The sequence below is a fragment of the Lotus japonicus genome, chromosome 2 (genome assembly GCF_012489685.1).
Source record: "Lotus japonicus ecotype B-129 chromosome 2, LjGifu_v1.2".
In the NCBI taxonomy this organism is placed as follows: Eukaryota; Viridiplantae; Streptophyta; class Magnoliopsida; order Fabales; family Fabaceae; genus Lotus; species Lotus japonicus.
In genome coordinates, this window is record NC_080042.1 from 19,029,810 (window position 1) to 19,050,289 (window position 20,480).

Consider the following 20,480-nt stretch of genomic DNA (forward strand, 5'->3'; position numbering starts at 1 on the left):
CTTTGGAACCTCCTTTGTTTGACATGGAGTAGATGAAGGTATGAAAAACGATAGAAAGGGGGTTTGAATAGCGTTTTTACTCTAAAAACTTTTCCGACTTGAGATTTTAACAAATCTCTTCAAACACCGAGAATGAAAGTGCTAAGATAAGAGTTTGAGGAAAGAACACAATAATTTTATCTTGGTTCACTTGATAAATCCCTCAAGCTAATCCAGTCCACCCGTTAAGGTGATTTCTTCCTTCTTAGAATGAAGGCAATCCACTAATCAGAGTTTGTTACAACTGCACTTGCAACCTGCAAAGTGACTAACAATACAATGACTTAGCTATCACTAAGATTCACTCTCTTAGTCTTCTCAAGGATCTGACCAACCTTGGTCTCCTTAAGGAAAAGCAAACAACTGTTTGAAAGTTTTGGTTTACAAAGAAATGCTTTTCAGAAAGCTAATAGTAAACACAATAAGTACAATATGAAGAAAGATTGCTTAAGAGAATATTTGAATTTCGCGAAAGCTTGAACAAAGTTTCTTAAAGCGGCATCTTTCATATTCAGCCTCTTTATATACTCCAAGGATTAAGGTTTGGAAGTTTGCATGGAATGCTACCGTTGGAAGGCAGATCTGGATTTTCTAGGTTCTGCTGTGGCTGAATAAGTTAGGTAAGGTCGTCAGGAATGGTACAATTGCTTTTGTACTTTGGATAGTGACATGACCTTTATCCTAGTTGACTTCTGTTCAGAGCGATGCTTCATGTTGGAACTTGTGAAGCTTGGTGATCAGAGTTAGAGGGAAGCTTGGATCCTCTGACCTTTGTACCTTCTGCTTCTTGACTCAGAGGAGAAGTACTTGGTCTTCAGAGCCAGCTTACTCTTGGACTTCAGAATCTTCACTACTCAACTTCTGAACCTTCAGAGCTTCTGATCCTTCAGAGCTTCTGGTCTTCAGAACTTCAAGTGAACTGAATCCATATCAGAGCTTTACTATCTTCAGATCTTCTGAAGCTTAATCTACTGTTCAGATTGAACATAGTGAGTGCGAAAGCGTTGCGGAGGTAACTCTTTGAGTATGGTGCTTCTGATTTATGTGTAATTAGATCAGAGTTAGAGCCTGTCATTAAAACACTCAGAAAACAACGTTAGAGTATCATAATTGTTCATACACAATAGTTAACATGTAATCATCAAAACATAGAGTTGTACTACTAGATCAAAACTTGATCTTACAATCTCCCCCTTTTTGATGATGACAAAACCAAGTATTTTGATGAACAATTCTTAAACAATAAACTGAATTCACTCAGAGTTTAGAATAGAGATAAACTTATCCTGAGGTGAATGGTTTATGTTGCTCATTCTGAATCCAAGTCACAGCTTGATTCTGAGCTTAGCTCCCCCTGAATCTAAGACTTAATGAAAACATTAGTAATATCTAGATTCTGAGCTAAATAACAAAAGAGTTCAGAGTGAGAATTTATGACATAGATAATTATTAGAATATCAGAGCGCATAAATATTCAGAGTCAAGAGCAAGGTAAAAGTATCAAAGTCAGCCGATTTAGCATATGATCATGTCAAAAGAAGTGAAAATGTATTACTTGCAAATGCTCACGGACAGATCTATGGTCATAAAGAGTGGAACTCTTAAATTCTCCAAAAGAAAAAGAAATCACACTAACACAGCTTACACATCAAAAACTGGTTGCATACTCCCCCTTTTTGTCATAAGCAAAAAGAATGGGGTGTGAAAAACTTAGCTTGAAGTACAAGGACTCCCCCTTAGAGAAGGTCTAAGTTTAAAAAGATGGAGAAAAAAAATAAAAGGATTAAAGAAAACGTATGTAATTAATGCATATGCAGAAGATTAAATGAAGGAGTGGAACGTTTACTACCGGCCAAGGAGTTAAAAGTAAGCAACTGTTACCAATAAACAATCCTCGAGAAACTGCTTCAGCATTAACTTCTGGAGACTAAACTGATCTTATAAAAAGCGGTTAAAGCATGACAGTCTTCACATCTCATTTGCACTTGAAATCAACATTGCAATGGCATCCTTCATAGCATACATCGAAGAATTAAGGAAGAAAGCCTTTGATGAAGATCTCTTCATCAACGTGCGCCACCCAGAGGAGCCGAGTGTCTATAGTCTGACAAACCAGCTACTAGGCATGGGCATGAGTCCAGAAATGGACAGCATCCTCAGAGGCTTCCTTGCGTTTGTAGAGGAGCTTCAAGATCTCTTCCAGCGGGAGCTGGATAATTCTGCCAAAAGACAAGCGACGAAGACTGCACTTGAGACAATGGCGGAGGGTCCTGAGAGGCAGGAAGTGCGCCAGAGCTTGATCCAACTAGAGTATAGGCAGCATCGTCTAGAGCTTGAGAAAGCAGCGATGCGTAGGCAGTGTAGATCATTGAGGAAAAATCCTCCTTTTTAAATGTATGAATGCACATGTATGAAAGATGTTATTAATAAAAGAAGTTTGTTTGTTGATTAATGCGTTTGAGTAAAAACTAAGTAATGATGACCAAGTAATTATGCAAGCACATAGGAAAGAAAAACGATAATAGGATAAAAGAAACATAGTTAAATACGAAAACATAGTAACATAGTAGAAGGAAAACAGAAGAAAGGAGAGTTCCTAAAGACTAAGGCTTGGGTGTCCTCTTCAGAAGTTCTGTGCACATCTCATGCAGACTCTGGAGAAGAGCTTCTTGAAAATCAAGTCTTCGTTCAATGAGATCAAGTCTTGAGTCTGACTGAGCTTGAGCAGACGGAACAACTTGTTCAGAGTGAGGAGCTTGAGCAGAGGTGGAGGCAAAATCAGTAAATGGAATAATTCCAAGGGCTTGATTTCTAAGAGCCTCAGCTTCAGCTTGTAGTCTAGCTGCTTGTTCCAGAGCTTCCAGCCTTGCAGCTTCACGTTATTCAGCTTCAAACCTTGCAGCTTCTTCTTCTTGTTCTTTCTTCTTCCTTGCTTCTTCAATAGCAGTATAAAGTTGATCTCTCAACTTTTGTTCATTCAATGCTTCTCTTCTTCTGAAACGCTGACTAGCAGCTTCAATTCTTTGATCCCTTTCAGCAGTAAGGAAAGCCATCATCACTGCCACTTGATAAAGCATCCAAGTGCATAGACGATCCCAGTCGTCAGCAACCATGTCTGGTTTCTCACTGAGGTAAGTGCGACCATGCACACTGTGAACCCTTAAAGATGCTTCATGATTAAATAAGTTAATGCAATCAAGCAGGGTGTTTGGTCCAAGGTGGGTATAGGGAAGAATTGAGAGATTGGTTTCAGGTGAAGAGGGATGATTAAATAAGTTAATGCAATTTGCAAAGTTTGAGGTTCAGAGGTATTGGTCTCAGGGTTTGGATGAGAAACTTCAGTCTTAGGATTTGGAGATTTGTCAGAGACAGATTTTTCATTTTGAGGTGGAGGAGAAAGAGGAAGAGGTGGTGGTACTGAAGTGAGAGGGACCGCTTGGATTGGAAAATCAGGAGCAACCAGAGGTTCTGGTCTTGGTCCAGGATAGCGGTTTGGACTTGGAACATTTATGAAATGTTCAGGAATTTCTGAAATTCTTTCTCTGGCAATTTGAAAGAATTGGCGAGTGGCTTTAGATTCATTTGATGGAGAGGAAAATTGAACATTGGTAGGAAAAGAGACAGAGGGAGTAGGAGAGAGAATTTCTTTATCAGAGGGTTCCTGATTTGAGTGATCAGAGGGTTTAGGCTCAGAGTTAGACTTTTCAGTGGTTGGTGTTTCTAGAGCTTGTATCTCAGAAGCTTGTGGTTCAGAGGCTTGTGGAGTGGATGGAAGTATAATGGGTGAGGTTGGTTTAGTGGACTTAGGAGTTTGGAGCATTTTCCAGAGGGGTTCTTCCTCAATGGAGGGTTGAAAGAATGAAGCCCTAGGTGGTGAAATGTGTGAAGTTGATTGATCAACTAGTGTGGGTTCAGGGTTGGATTCAACATGAATTGCATCAAGCAAATTTAAATCATCTTCATCAGAAAGAACAATAAACTTACTTGAAGCTCTGACTACTGATCTTGTGACTCTGGTAGAAATTGCAGCTCTAGTAGGCTCCAGAGTTGGTTCCAAATGAGTGACTTGGGTTGCAATTCTGACCTTCTTTGCTATCTTCTGAGGCGGTGGTTCATCATCATCATTATCATTGTAACGCCCCGATTTCTCGAGGGTCACTTTAGTAACCTTTCCAAAAACTAAATATGCTGACTAAACTTTCGAAGTCAATAATAACCAAGTATTTTTTTTTTCAAAACATGCTCTAGCGAATGCACAGTAATTACCCAATAATATATAACTTCATATCCAAAAGTATGGGTACAATTGAGTCTTTAAAGAGAAATATCAAAAGACTTCTTATGCCCAACAAGCTCCTTATGATCTCCATACTGGGTAGACCACAAAATAGCAAAACATCAGAACCTACCATTTCTCTAAAACCAAAAGAATACAAACTCCTATGATCATCCTACAAGCTTCAACCAACAACGATAAGCTTTCTACCCAAAAGGCTCAAGCCGTACACAAGACTATTCCTCCTCCGAGGGATTCTCTTCGACGGTCGAACAATCAATCTCTCATAAGATCTGCAACAGGGTTCTGGCATCAGAAGACATGTAGTCAATCCCACGAACGACTTACTGTGCGCTTCACCGAACTAATGCAAAGACATGACACTTCATCCGATCATCATGGATCCTCCTCATAAGCAGCGTCACAGCAACTTTCCCAGAAGCATGGTGCTTGATCATGTTGCCGCCCATCACCTGGCAGTCGCCGGCCGCCAAACACAAGCAATACATACAATGGCGTGCGAGGGTCAACTTCCAGAATATAGGTATATATATAATAGTAGGTCACACAATATACACATAATCACATACTTATACATTTCACGCTTACTAACGCAGATCTATCGATCACGTGGCTTATGTAAAATACGAGGGTTGTCAATGACAAACCTCTCTGACACACATAACAATTAAATCACATTTAGCTTATCTCAAGCATATCAAAACTCATAGCACATATCACCTCATCATCAAGCTCAATCGACAACCCTAAGGTTAGTCTATATGCTCGTGCAAATGCAATGCCACATAGGCACATCAAATGATTCGGATATAAACGCCTTTTCCATGAGGTAGGCGAGACAACACTTAGTCGGTCTGATACCCACTCCAGTATCAACCTCTGACTAGTGAATGTCACTTAGTTGATACCCACTCCAGTATCAACATAGTTGATAACCTCTCCATTATCAACATCTGAAGGTACGACCGCTCCATCGTCCTCAGAAGACAGGCATGGCCACTCCACCATCCTGACAAAATGTATGCATGCATGATATGAATCATGGTTAGCCAAACAAACAAGAACGCCCTCTCTAGTGTTCGTGTTTACTGCTGAGAAAATAGTTAAACTATGATACAATTATGAGTTGATCACCAACGGTTGCACTCTGCTCCAAGTGACCGAAGTTTACACTACGACAGGTCACTCCACTCCAAGTAACCGTGTCGCCGAGTCTCGTCTTTCTTTCATCTAAGCCATCAAATAAGGCCCCCCTTTGAAATTCTCTTTTCTAAAAAGGATTGAAGTCTCATTTAAAAATATCTTTCTAGAAGCTTTGCGTTGCAGTAAACTTTCTTTTAATTTTCAAAATATGTGTACACTTTGATTATTTATTTTAGATGAAGTTTATAAGTAAATCATGAATACGTTTGTTCCTTTTCGAAAACTTTGGTAGGTTAAAATAAAAGCTCCCACCCTGTGTAACCCTTTTTGAGAAAACCTCTCAATCAAAAACCTCAGTAAATCAAAAACATCGTTAAAATCTCCTCTAACCGACACTCAGAAAACCCTTCGGTTACAAAAACAATATGTCGTCAACAGATAATCAAATTCACAATAGAAGTATAGACATCATCACAACAAGCCATTATATCAAATAGCTAGCATCAAAGTGCTCTCACTGTAAGACTCGATTTTAGGGCATATTATTTTAATAATAATATTAAATAATATTCTGTGAATTGCTTGTGCTATATGTGGTATTATGCCTTTTAAAAAGGTGATTAATTTTTAGAAGCAATATTAAGTCCTAGAAACCTCTAGACGTTGATGAGCGCGACGATACGAGCATTTTGACTATAATATTGCTAGGGTTCGGTGACGACGACTTTTAGGTCAAAATCGACCCGACGGCAGCGATGAGTTGGCGAATCGAGTCGACGAGGACGATTTCGTGGGCCGCACCTTATGGGGAGGTGTTGGGAATGATTTTAAGAATATTCTAGGAGAGAATATTCCGTGGTTTTATTTTTGAAGGTTTTATTTAAATAAAATGGGGTTTTATTTAAATAAAACGCATTTAAATAATTTTAACCTATGGTTTAATATCAAAATTAATTCTGAAAATATTTTTGAGGCATAATGGAGCTGGTGCACGAATTTTTGGAGCCAAAAATTATTGATGAGGATTTTTGATTTTAAAATTGAAGTTTTGATGCGTTTAGGAGGGAAATGGTGCATTTAATGCATTAATTATTTTAGGGTTTTTATTTAAATTATTATTTTAAAAATTTTAGGTGAAAATCTGAGCATGGAGAGTGTGTGGTCGGCCAAGACTTGTGGAGGAAGGAAAAAGAAGACTTTTGCAAAAATTTCCTTTTCTAGCTAGGTTTTATGATGGAGAGAAATTAGGGATGTGATTCTTTGATTTTCTTTTTAATGGGGGATTGATTTCTAAAGTTTTAAAACTTCCAAGGATCCCTCCAAATCTGATTTAAAACTCTTGTGACTCAGATTTTATTTCTTTAAATAATTAGGGATTTAAATGCTAATTTTTGTCGGGTTTAATTTAGGAAATAAACCTAAATTTGAGGGCTAAAGGTGGGGAGTTTCGGAAAGTTGTAGAAACCCTAGAATGGGCTGAAGGAGGGGCGGTTTTGGGCCTCACTTGGGGAGGAAGAAAAGAATTAATGCTTTGCTCTCACCTCTCACTATAAATAGAGAGCTCCTCCTCATTTTTCACACAAGCTCACTTGCTCTCCTCTCTCCCTAGCCGAAGTTCGAAGTGAGCGTGATCCCGCCAAATCCAAAGTCCTAGGACGTGTTTTTGCTGTGACAAAGGTAAGGGCACTTCGGCCTCGGCCTAGATAAATTGTTTGTGATTGTGATTGTTAGCAAGCATGATGCTAGGACTATTGATGATGTATGAGCTAGATATGCTATATGATGATGCAATAAATGCTAGCTAGTGCTATTATGAACATGCCTATATGCCTAGGGTGTTAGCTATATTTATTGCTATGCATGCAAGTTATTATGCGATGATGTGTTGTTCATAAGAGATGAACGTGATGGGCTTAGGGCCTAGTGATGATGACTGACTTGCATGGCATGCATTTGTGGGCCAAGTGTAACACCCCGATTTCGGTGGCGTCACTTTAGTAACCAAAAGAAAATACTTTAAGCGGAAAAACGTGAATTATTTTTTTTTCGACAATATAACTAAAGACAGAAAGCAATAAAACTCCCCAACAAAAGATAAAGGAACTACTATACAACTATATATACATGCCTCGCTAAACACTACCACGTCACGAGTAACCTCCAGTGACGGGTGACAGAAAAGAGTAACGCCCGAAGGCAATATGTACAGTCCAAGATAAAGATACTGTGTCCGCAACACTAAACTACAAAATCTGAGAGCAAGTTGGCCCAGCGGCCTAAGAAAAGACCCCCTAAATCCAACCAGCTCTCTGTGATCTCCATAGGAAACCACACAAAAGCTACCGGTAGGAAAACTACCCTGTCCCCAAAAACGGAAGCATGACGGTCAGAGCATCGACACTACTCCTACACTATCCCTACCCGAGGAGCCCACACTAGCACTCGATCCTACACGCTAGCGCGGTCGTCATCCGAATCTGCATCCAGGACGACTAGGTCGACGTACTCAACACTGCCCTCTTGTCCACCCTAATGCGCTCCTGCACTGGACTCTCGGGCTCGGGGCCCGGAACGAGATCCGCGACGACAGCAGCAGCAGTAGACGGACTAGACTCCGTCGAAGCCCCACCTACTGGCACCTCCTCAGAAGGGTCCTCATCATCTGAAGGGGATGGTGGCGGTGGAGGTACTCCCAAGCCGGGTCCACAGTGTACTCCTGGAGGCAGGTTGAAGCTCACTATGTGCCTCCTCATCACTCCCTCCGTCAAGCGTCCAAATCGGTCGACACGGTCCTCCATGATCCGACCGGTGTAGGTCGCACGGTGGCCCTCGGAATCGACCACCCATGCACCTGGGTCGTCTTGGTCAAGCATCTCGTACCTGGTCCCCCCCGACGGGCTGACCATGGTAAACCAATCCCCCATACTCATCTGACAAATGGCGTAGTCCGCCCAAACACACACAGCAGACGCGAGGGTCAACTCCAAAGAATTATATAATTAATAAAACCAGATATATTTATAGGATAATAAATACTCGCCTCTCAGGCTTATAAGTTTTGGGATAGCTTCCTAGGGTTGCATGTATCACAATGAATATAAAGAGCCATAAAAACAAGTAGCATGCCTCAAAAATAGGATAAACAGTTACCAATCACACTCAGCAACTAAGTCAGCATGTATGTTGCATGAAATGCAATGCTGGGTAACAAAATGCATTCCGGAAGAAGGATGGACATCAACGAGGCGGCCCTAACACCAGCCACGGTGGGTACCTTCCTGCTCGCGTGTCTCTTACACCACACAAAAGTAGTCAGATCAGCAGTGAACCCGTAGGTCTGCCATTCCGTCTGCTACTGAGGACCACCGTAGTGTCCTAAATATGGAAATCCGGGTCTTATGACCATTTTGGAATCCACCGAGGTCCGGTATCACGCCGTGTATTAACCTCAAAATGAGTGCATGAATGCAAGTGATTAGCCAAACAACGTCTCCGACCTCACCCGACACGTCGCCACGTGTTCTAGATAACTTAAAGTCTCTAAAAGAATACCCTAAGGTAAATGTCGATTCTGCGACAAAATACAATTAATCATAAACAAAAGAGTGCAACCACTCACGACAACTCTTCGAGTCATCAATGCTCTCACGAAGTCTCTCGCTTCTGTGGAGTCTCACACATTCACAAAGTCTCACGCTTCAGTGAAGTTTTATGCTTTCACAAGGTCTCACGCCTCAGTGAATTTACACACTTGCACGAAGTCTCACGCTTCAATGAAGTTTCATGCTGTTCACGAGGTCTCACGCCTCAGTGAAGATCCATGCTTTCCACAAGGTCTCACGCCTCAGTGGAGTATCACGCATTCACAAGGTCTCACACCTCCGTGAAGCTTCTCGGCTCATCCCTTGGATGGCTAAACAAACTGCTCCCAGAGCGAATGAGTATCAACATACCCAGAACTCGAAATCTTCTCAACACTTGGATCCGACGACACTTCTCGTTTTCCAAAACTAAACTTCAATCCAAAGCTTGCATCCGAGATTGTTATCTTTATTTAAAGGTTTAGAGGTTGTTTAATATCTTATGAATTTTCTTTATAAAAATAGCTCTTTTTAGTCTTATCGTATTTCCTATGAGTTTCAAAGTTCCCATAAACCCAAGTAATTCCCTGAGAAGGTCTCGATCCATTGGAGCATGACAAGGTCCGAACTCCGTTCGTCCTTTTAAAACTCTCTCAAAATCTCATAAAAATTCGGCATGACCTGCCCGTAAACCTCACTCTTCAGAATCTCAGGTACAAGTGGAATAGCATAAATAAAACAGCTCAGTCAAAAGCATAAACAGCATATTCCAACACATCCTAAGTTAACCATGTAGCACATAGCATGTGAATCATTTAGCACACAATATCATGGCCTCAAATACTCAACAAGGTCGGCCGAAGCCTCAGAGAACAATTCAGACATTTAGCAATTAAGTGCATAACACATAGATCAAGTCGAACTTGTCGACACCTAAAGCATTATCTAGTAATTCAGAGAGTAGCCCTCACCGGTGGGTCTTCCAGCTTCTTCCTCAAGATGTTCTCCAAACTCTTCTCCTTGATTTCTGGGAATCTCCTCAAACGAACCTTAAGCAAAAATCACAGAAATCAATACCAAGAGTCAGAAACTCAGCAATCAAAGAGTCCTAGGGTTACACAGTACACTACTACCTCCTTGGTACGACAATCTAACGCGTTAAGACAAGTTTTCGAAAAATCGGATTCTCCTCCCCCCTTGATATAGCTCTCGGCCACTTTCCTTAATTGGGAGGGTCGATTTTTCTTCGATCAAACTTGGTTCCTAGGTTAACATAAGCCGTAACTAAGACGGTTCTAGGCTCGGAAAAATTTTCGGATCGAAAACTGATATAGGGGCAGTTTGGTCATTATTTTTAGCTCAGAATTTCAAAATTGGATTTTTGAAAAAAAAATTGGATGGGGACGTCCACAACGACGTTTATGACGACAAATCCTACTAGCACTAAGCCAAGTCGATAGATTAGAGCGTAAAGGTTGCGACTTTGCCGAAAAATGGGTATTTAGGGTAGAAATTGATCCCGGCGGCATTTCGTCGACATTTGACAAAATCTAATCCGCAGAACACGCTCAGGAGCATGCAGGGAAGAAGTTTAGACGCTGAAATCAGCTGATTTGAACAGTTTTTCAAAAACCTCAAAATTTTGAACTCAGAAAGTCGCAGGAGAAATGGACAGAAACGACGATTCGAAGGAGAGTATAGATTACCTACCTCGAGGTCTTCGATTAGTGACGATCGGTGAAGCAAACGGGCAAGAAACGACGAAGATCCGGATCTCTATCTCTCTCTAGGAACTCGCGGTTTTGGGGGTGGGGGAAAATGGGTTTTTTCTCAAAAAATCAAATTTTCAAGCTATTTATAGGTTTTGGAAAAAACGGAAAAATGATTTTTTTGCGATTCCGATTTTTCCTGCGCGTTCCTCTGCGCATTCTGAGATAGGTTCTGGCGACAGAATTCCAGAACTCAAAATAGAATTCTTGGAATTAAACCAAAAGATCCAAAATCGGCATAAGTCGGTGTAAGTCGGTTTATCCCGAAAAACTACTTTTTGCAGTGATCGTCGGATGAGAAAACTTCCTTCTGAAGAAAGATTAGGAATGATGAGAGAAGTAGGAGAACGCGGGTGGAATCTTCATTTGAGTTTCCGGATAGAAAAAGTCTTCATCGTCTGTCGATCTTAGGTTTTTCGAACTATCAGGGATTCCGTTTCGGCAAACTTCCGAGAATTGGAATTTGACGTTCGTACTTTCCAGGATTTCGCATCGAAATGGTTGTTTAAGGACGGAAAAGAGAAGTTCTAACATTTCTCTGAGGATTTTTGGAATTAGTTTCCATCGTGTCCTAAAACGTAAATTAACTATTCACTAATACCTTCGACCTAGGATTAAGCGTATGTTAGTCGTGCTATAACTCTTTCGGTTTTTCGATACATTCTCGGACTTTTCCTGAACCTCTTTCCTTCCCAAATTTATCTTAATCAAATAACTCTTTTATTTTATTCACTTATCCAAAGCGTTAAAACTTGGGCCTTACATTACTACCCTCCAAAAAGAAAGTTTCGACCTCGAAACTTAAGGGTCAGTAAAAAGTTCTGGATACTGTTCCTTGATCTTTTCCTTCAGCTCCCACGTTGCATCGCCGGTGTCCTTGTTCCAAATAACCTTCACTAACTCGATCTCTTTACCCCTCAACTGCTTTACCCTTGTGTCACCAATGCTGATTGGCGGTGTCTCGAAAGACAAGTTATCCTTCAACTCAATGTCATCCAGCTCGATGACGTGCGTCGGATCAGCAATATACTTCCGCAGTTGTGACACATGGAATACATCGTGAACGTTTGATAGAAAAGGCGGTAGTGCGATCTGGTAAGCTACCGGTCCTACACGACGAGTAATCTGATAAGGTCCAATGAACTTTGGCGTCAGCTTTCTTGACTTGATTGCTCGACCAACTCCTGTAGTCTGGGTAACTCGCAGGAACACATGATCTCCTTCTTCGAATTCCAGGGTTCTGCGCCTTTGATCTGCATAGCTCTTCTGTCTACTCTGAGAAGCCTTCATCTTCTCCCTGATCTGTTTAATCTTCTCAGTTGTCTGTTGCAGAAGTTCCGGTCCTACTAACAAATTCTCTCCATCTTGATACCAACATAAAGGTGTTCTACACTTGCGGCCATACAATGCCTCATACGGTGCCATACCTATGGTCGTATGAAAACTGTTGTTATATGTGAATTCAATCAGTGGCAATAGGGTGTCCCAACTGCCCTTATTGTCTAACACGCAAGCTCGTAGCAAATCCTCCAATGATTGGATAGTTCTCTCAGTTTGCCCATCAGTCTGTGGATGATAAGCAGAGCTTAATCTCAGCCTCGTTCCCAAAGCCTCATGAAGAGCTCCCCACAGATGTGAAGTAAACTTCGGGTCTCTATCGGAAACGATACTTGTTGGCACTCCATGAAGTCGCACAATCTCAGCTATATAAATCTCTGATAGCTTATCCACGTTGTACGTAGTTCTCACAGGTATGAAATGAGCCGACTTAGTCAGTCGATCCACGATTACCCAAATCGAGTCATATCCTCTTTGAGTTCTTGGTAATGCCACGACAAAATCCATCGATATGCTATCCCATTTCCATTGAGGTACATCCAAGCTTTGTAGCATACCCGCAGATTTCTGATGTTCCACCTTCGCCTTTTGACAGGTTAAACATGCAGCTACATATTCTGCCACTTGTCTTTTCATTCCTGGCCACCAAAAATTCACCTTCAAGTCCTGGTGCATCTTTTTCATTCCAGGGTGAATGCTCAGCTTACTTTTGTGACCTTCGTCCAGTATCAACCTCCTTAAGTCAGGGTTGTTGGGTACGCAAACTCTACCCTTACACCGTAGGATATTGTCACTTCCTACCTTGAATTCCGGGTCCTTACCCTGAATTACCAAATTCCTTTTTCCGAGTAAAAATTCATCTTGTAACTGTTGGTCTCGGATTTCTTCCATCAATCCATTGGTAATCCTGATCATCCCGAACCTCAGTTCTCCCTCGGATACTCTTACGTCCAAACTCAAATCTCGGAATTGTTCCAGCAGTTGTAGCTCCTTCACCATCATTGACGAGATATGCATTTTCCTGCTCAATGCATCAGCAACAACATTAGCTTTTCCAGGATGGTATTGTAAGGTAAAATCGTAATCCTTGAGAAACTCCATCCAACGTCGTTGTCTCATGTTCAACTCCTTTTGGTCAAACAAGTACTTCAAGCTCTTGTGATCGCTAAATATGGTGAAATTGCATCCATATAAGTGATGTCTCCAGATCTTCAACGAAAACACAATGGCAGCAAGTTCTAAGTCATGAGTCGGATAGTTCTTCTCATGAGTCTTCAGTTGTCGTGAAGCATAAGCTACCACCTTCCGATGCTGCATCAGCACACATCCCAACCCTTGATGCGAAGCATCACAGTACACTTCATACGGTTCCTCTGGTTGCGGTAAGACGAGCACAGGTGACGTCGTCAAACGTTCCTTCATTGTCTGAAAGCTAGTTTCGCACGCTTCGGTCCATGCAAAAGGTTGATCCTTTCTCGTAAGTTGAGTCAAGGGTCCAACGATCTTGGCGAAATTCTCAATGAAGCGACGATAGTACCCCGCCAAACCGACAAAACTCCTGATCTCAGTCACGGTCTTTGGCCGTTCCCATGACAACACCGTCTCTACCTTTGCTGGATCCACAGCTATACCTTCTTTAGAGATCACATGGCCCAAGAATTTTACCTCTTCGAGCCAAAATTCACACTTAGAAGGGTTGGCGTACAACTTTGTCTCTCTCAACACTTGTAAAACCTGACGCAAGTGCCCTTCATGATCTTCAGCGTTCTTTGAGTAGATCAGAATGTCGTCGATAAACACCACGACGAATCGATCCAAGAACGGATGGAATGTCCTGTTCATGTAATCCATGAAGATAGCAGGTGCGTTTGTCACCCCAAATGGCATCACTAGATACTCATAGTGTCCATAACGAGTCCGGAATGCCGTCTTCTGGATATCCTCAGTCTTTACTCTGATCTGATGGTAACCCGACTTCAGGTCTATCTTTGAGAATATCGCAGCTCCTCGTAGTTGATCCATCAAATCATCAATTCTGGGTAGCGGATACCTATTCTTGACGGTTACTTTGTTCAGTTGTCGATAGTCGACACAAAGTCTAGATTTCCCATCCTTCTTTTTCACCAATAAGACGGGTGCTCCCCAAGGTGAAACGCTTGGTCGGATGAATCCCTTCGACAGAAGATCCTCAAGTTGAGACTTCAACTCCACCAATTCCGCAGGTGCCATCCGATATGGTGCAATCGAAATCGGTCCTGTTCCCGGTACGATGTCAATAGCAAACTCAATGTCGCGTACAGGCGGCAAACCAGGTACATCGCCAGGAAAAACATCCGCGAAGTCCCTCACAACTGGAATATTACTCACTTCCGAATTCCCTTTACTCTCCAAGCTCAACAAAACTGAATACTCTTGAGATCCTTCATTCAGAGAGACATTAATATGATTGGCGGATAGATACTCGGAAAGGTCCGAGTCAGGAAATACCACTCTCTTTCGGCTACAGTCCAGAAGACAATGGTAGTGGGACAACCAGTCCATCCCTAGGATAACATCTAGGTTCTTGAGAGTTAGGCACACTAGGTTAGCATGGTAAACTTTATCCCTATAGGTTACTGGGCAATACATGCATGCAGTGTCGGCAAGCAGAGTTTTGGCAGGTGTGGTAACTATAAGATCGAAACTCAAAGCAGTAACGGGAAGTTTTAATCTAGTAGCACATTCCCTAGAGATAAAAGAGTGCGTTGCTCCGGAATCAAAAAGTACAGTTAGGAGATTACCGTCAATCTCGCAATCTCCCCTGATCAGACCATCAACCCCTTCAGCTTCTTCACCATCCATGGTGTAGACTCTTGCCTTGGCAGCAGGACGCTTCCCACGAGCAGTGTTAACAGCCGGTTCTGTCTTGGGTGCTCTGCATTGAGCAGCAGTATGCCCCAACTTGTTACAGTTAAAGCATTTGGGCCTCATGTCAGTACAAGCATTGGCATAGTGCCCAGGCTGCCCACATCTGTAACAGGTCATCTCCCTGTTCACAGTCTGACCTCCAGAACCTCCAGCAGTACCCACCATGGGCCTATAAGATCCTGAAGCAATCCCTCTACCTGCAGGACGTTGATACGGCCTCCTACTCTGAAATCTCCCTCTGCCTTGAAAATCTTGAGAGCCCGACCTCATCGGCCCTCCTGTCCCAACACGGTTCAGTCTCCTGTTCTTCATTATCTCCACCTCAGTGGCTTTCTCAACCAAAGTCTGAAAACGAGTGATTCCCAACGGTTTCACCGAGTCTTCAATATCGGGCCTCAGCCCATTCACAAAGCGCTTGCACATGTAGGGTTCATCGACCCCATTGCGGAAGAATCGAAAGTGCTTGGCCAACGATTCCAGCTTGGCAGCATATTCCGGGATGGACATGCTACCCTGACGAAGTGTCAGGAATTGCGACTCACGCTCGTCCCGAGCACTATCTGGAAAATACTTTTCCAGAAAAGCAGCACGAAACGAAACCCAGTTCACTTCCAAGTTGTTTGCTTCCATCATTCCTCTGGCGCCTCTCCACCAGTACTCAGCATCACCCAACAGTAGAAAGGTTGCCATTCCCACCTTGGCCCCCTCAGCAGTCTGCAATACACCGAAGATCTTTTCAATCTCCTGGATCCAGAGATCCGCTTTGTCCGGGTCAGTACCCCCCGAGAACTTAGGAGGATCTTGTCTCCTGAAATCATTTAATCCCTTATTCTGATCCAGAGTTATTTCCCTCTGGCGTTGGTGCTGATCACGTGCCTCCTCAGCAGCACGCCTCATAGCATTATCGTTTGCCTGTGCAGTCACAGCTTGGGCCATAGTGGCCATCATCTCAGCTAGTTGGTTAGCGTTCACCATGTTCTGCTAAATTAACAAACAGTTAGTGCTCATCATAAGATAGCATCCAATATAACTATACAATATGATTAAGCAATAACTTCAAACAATTCTAAGCGAAAAATCGCTTGGCAGACAATCAATTTTTACTCTTTGCAGAGTCACACAACCTAGCACAGAAGACCTATTCCCCAAAGACTCCCGAAGGACTCGACAAGCTCTGATACCACAGATGTAACACCCCGATTTCGGTGGCGTCACTTTAGTAACCAAAAGAAAATACTTTAAGCGGAAAAACGTGAATTATTTTTTTTTCGACAATATAACTAAAGACAGAAAGCAATAAAACTCCCCAACAAAAGATAAAGGAACTACTATACAACTATATATACATGCCTCGCTAAACACTACCACGTCACGAGTAACCTCCAGTGACGGGTGACAGAAAAGAGTAACGCCCGAAGGCAATATGTACAGTCCAAGATAAAGATACTGTGTCCGCAACACTAAACTACAAAATCTGAGAGCAAGTTGGCCCAGCGGCCTAAGAAAAGACCCCCTAAATCCAACCAGCTCTCTGTGATCTCCATAGGAAACCACACAAAAGCTACCGGTAGGAAAACTACCCTGTCCCCAAAAACGGAAGCATGACGGTCAGAGCATCGACACTACTCCTACACTATCCCTACCCGAGGAGCCCACACTAGCACTCGATCCTACACGCTAGCGCGGTCGTCATCCGAATCTGCATCCAGGACGACTAGGTCGACGTACTCAACACTGCCCTCTTTGTCCACCCTAATGCGCTCCTGCACTGGACTCTCGGGCTCGGGGCCCGGAACGAGATCCGCGACGACAGCAGCAGCAGTAGACGGACTAGACTCCGTCGAAGCCCCACCTACTGGCACCTCCTCAGAAGGGTCCTCATCATCTGAAGGGGATGGTGGCGGTGGAGGTACTCCCAAGCCGGGTCCACAGTGTACTCCTGGAGGCAGGTTGAAGCTCACTATGTGCCTCCTCATCACTCCCTCCGTCAAGCGTCCAAATCGGTCGACACGGTCCTCCATGATCCGACCGGTGTAGGTCGCACGGTGGCCCTCGGAATCGACCACCCATGCACCTGGGTCATCTTGGTCAAGCATCTCGTACCTGGTCCCCCCCGACGGGCTGACCATGGTAAACCAATCCCCCATACTCATCTGACAAATGGCGTAGTCCGCCCAAACACACACAGCAGACGCGAGGGTCAACTCCAAAGAATTATATAATTAATAAAACCAGATATATTTATAGGATAATAAATACTCGCCTCTCAGGCTTATAAGTTTTGGGATAGCTTCCTAGGGTTGCATGTATCACAATGAATATAAAGAGCCATAAAAACAAGTAGCATGCCTCAAAAATAGGATAAACAGTTACCAATCACACTCAGCAACTAAGTCAGCATGTATGTTGCATGAAATGCAATGCTGGGTAACAAAATGCATTCCGGAAGAAGGATGGACATCAACGAGGCGGCCCTAACACCAGCCACGGTGGGTACCTTCCTGCTCGCGTGTCTCTTACACCACACAAAAGTAGTCAGATCAGCAGTGAACCCGTAGGTCTGCCATTCCGTCTGCTACTGAGGACCACCGTAGTGTCCTAAATATGGAAATCCGGGTCTTATGACCATTTTGGAATCCACCGAGGTCCGGTATCACGCCGTGTATTAACCTCAAAATGAGTGCATGAATGCAAGTGATTAGCCAAACAACGTCTCCGACCTCACCCGACACGTCGCCACGTGTTCTAGATAACTTAAAGTCTCTAAAAGAATACCCTAAGGTAAATGTCGATTCTGCGACAAAATACAATTAATCATAAACAAAAGAGTGCAACCACTCACGACAACTCTTCGAGTCATCAATGCTCTCACGAAGTCTCTCGCTTCTGTGGAGTCTCACACATTCACAAAGTCTCCGCTTCAGTGAAGTTTTATGCTTTCACAAGGTCTCACGCCTCAGTGAATTTACACACTTGCACGAAGTCTCACGCTTCAATGAAGTTTTCATGCTGTTCACGAGGTCTCACGCCTCAGTGAAGATCCATGCTTTCCACAAGGTCTCACGCCTCAGTGGAGTATCACGCATTCACAAGGTCTCACACCTCCGTGAAGCTTCTCGGCTCATCCCTTGGATGGCTAAACAAACTGCTCCCAGAGCGAATGAGTATCAACATACCCAGAACTCGAAATCTTCTCAACACTTGGATCCGACGACACTTCTCGTTTTCCAAAACTAAACTTCAATCCAAAGCTTGCATCCGAGATTGTTATCTTTATTTAAAGGTTTAGAGGTTGTTTAATATCTTATGAATTTTCTTTATAAAAATAGCTCTTTTTAGTCTTATCGTATTTCCTATGAGTTTCAAAGTTCCCATAAACCCAAGTAATTCCCTGAGAAGGTCTCGATCCATTGGAGATGACAAGGTCCGAACTCCGTTCGTCCTTTTAAAACTCTCTCAAAATCTCATAAAAATTCGGCATGACCTGCCCGTAAACCTCACTCTTCAGAATCTCAGGTACAAGTGGAATAGCATAAATAAAACAGCTCAGTCAAAAGCATAAACAGCATATTCCAACACATCCTAAGTTAACCATGTAGCACATAGCATGTGAATCATTTAGCACACAATATCATGGCCTCAAATACTCAACAAGGTCGGCCGAAGCCTCAGAGAACAATTCAGACATTTAGCAATTAAGTGCATAACACATAGATCAAGTCGAACTTGTCGACACCTAAAGCATTATCTAGTAATTCAGAGAGTAGCCCTCACCGGTGGGTCTTCCAGCTTCTTCCTCAAGATGTTCTCCAAACTCTTCTCCTTGATTTCTGGGAATCTCCTCAAACGAACCTTAAGCAAAAATCACAGAAATCAATACCAAGAGTCAGAAACTCAGCAATCAAAGAGTCCTAGGGTTACACAGTACACTACTACCTCCTTGGTACGACAATCTAACGCGTTAAGACAAGTTTTCGAAAAATCGGATTCTCCTCCCCCCTTGATATAGCTCTCGGCCACTTTCCTTAATTGGGAGGGTCGATTTTTCTTCGATCAAACTTGGTTCCTAGGTTAACATAAGCCGTAACTAAGACGGTTCTAGGCTCGGAAAAATTTTCGGATCGAAAACTGATATAGGGGCAGTTTGGTCATTATTTTTAGCTCAGAATTTCAAAATTGGATTTTTGAAAAATAAATTGGATGGGGACGTCCACAACGACGTTTATGACGACAAATCCTACTAGCACTAAGCCAAGTCGATAGATTAGAGCGTAAAGGTTGCGACTTTGCCGAAAAATGGGTATTTAGGGTAGAAATTGATCCCGGCGGCATTTCGTCGACATTTGACAAAATCTAATCCGCAGAACACGCTCAGGAGCATGCAGGGAAGAAGTTTAGACGCTGAAATCAGCTGATTTGAACAGTTTTTCAAAAACCTCAAAATTTTGAACTCAGAAAGTCGCAGGAGAAATGGACAGAAACGACGATTCGAAGGAGAGTATAGATTACCTACCTCGAGGTCTTCGATTAGTGACGATCGGTGAAGCAAACGGGCAAGAAACGACGAAGATCCGGATCTCTATCTCTCTCTAGGAACTCGCGGTTTTGGGGGTGGGGGAAAATGGGTTTTTTCTCAAAAAATCAAATTTTCAAGCTATTTATAGGTTTTGGAAAAAACGGAAAAATGATTTTTTTGCGATTCCGATTTTTCCTGCGCGTTCCTCTGCGCATTCTAAGATAGGTTCTGGCGACAGAATTCCAGAACTCAAAATAGAATTCTTGGAATTAAACCAAAAGATCCAAAATCGGCATAAGTCGGTGTAAGTCGGTTTATCCCGAAAAACTACTTTTTGCAGTGATCGTCGGATGAGAAAACTTCCTTCTGAAGAAAGATTAGGAATGATGAGAGAAGTAGGAGAACGCGGGTGGAATCTTCATTTGAGTTTCCGGATAGAAAAAGTCTTCATCGTCTGTCGATCTTAGGTTTTTCGAACTATCAGGGATTCCGTTTCGGCAAACTTCCGAGAATTGGAATTTGACGTTCGTACTTTCCAGGATTTCGCATCGAAATGGTTGTTTAAGGACGGAAAAGAGAAGTTCTAACATTTCTCTGAGGATTTTTGGAATTAGTTTCCATCGTGTCCTAAAACGTAAATTAACTATTCACTAATACCTTCGACCTAGGATTAAGCGTATGTTAGTCGTGCTATAACTCTTTCGGTTTTTCGATACATTCTCGGACTTTTCCTGAACCTCTTTCCTTCCCAAATTTATCTTAATCAAATAACTCTTTTATTTTATTCACTTATCCAAAGCGTTAAAACTTGGGCCTTACACCAAGTGACCTGGACTGGGCTTGGTTAGCCACGGATGGTGACCTGGACTGGGCTAGTCAGTGGTGACGTT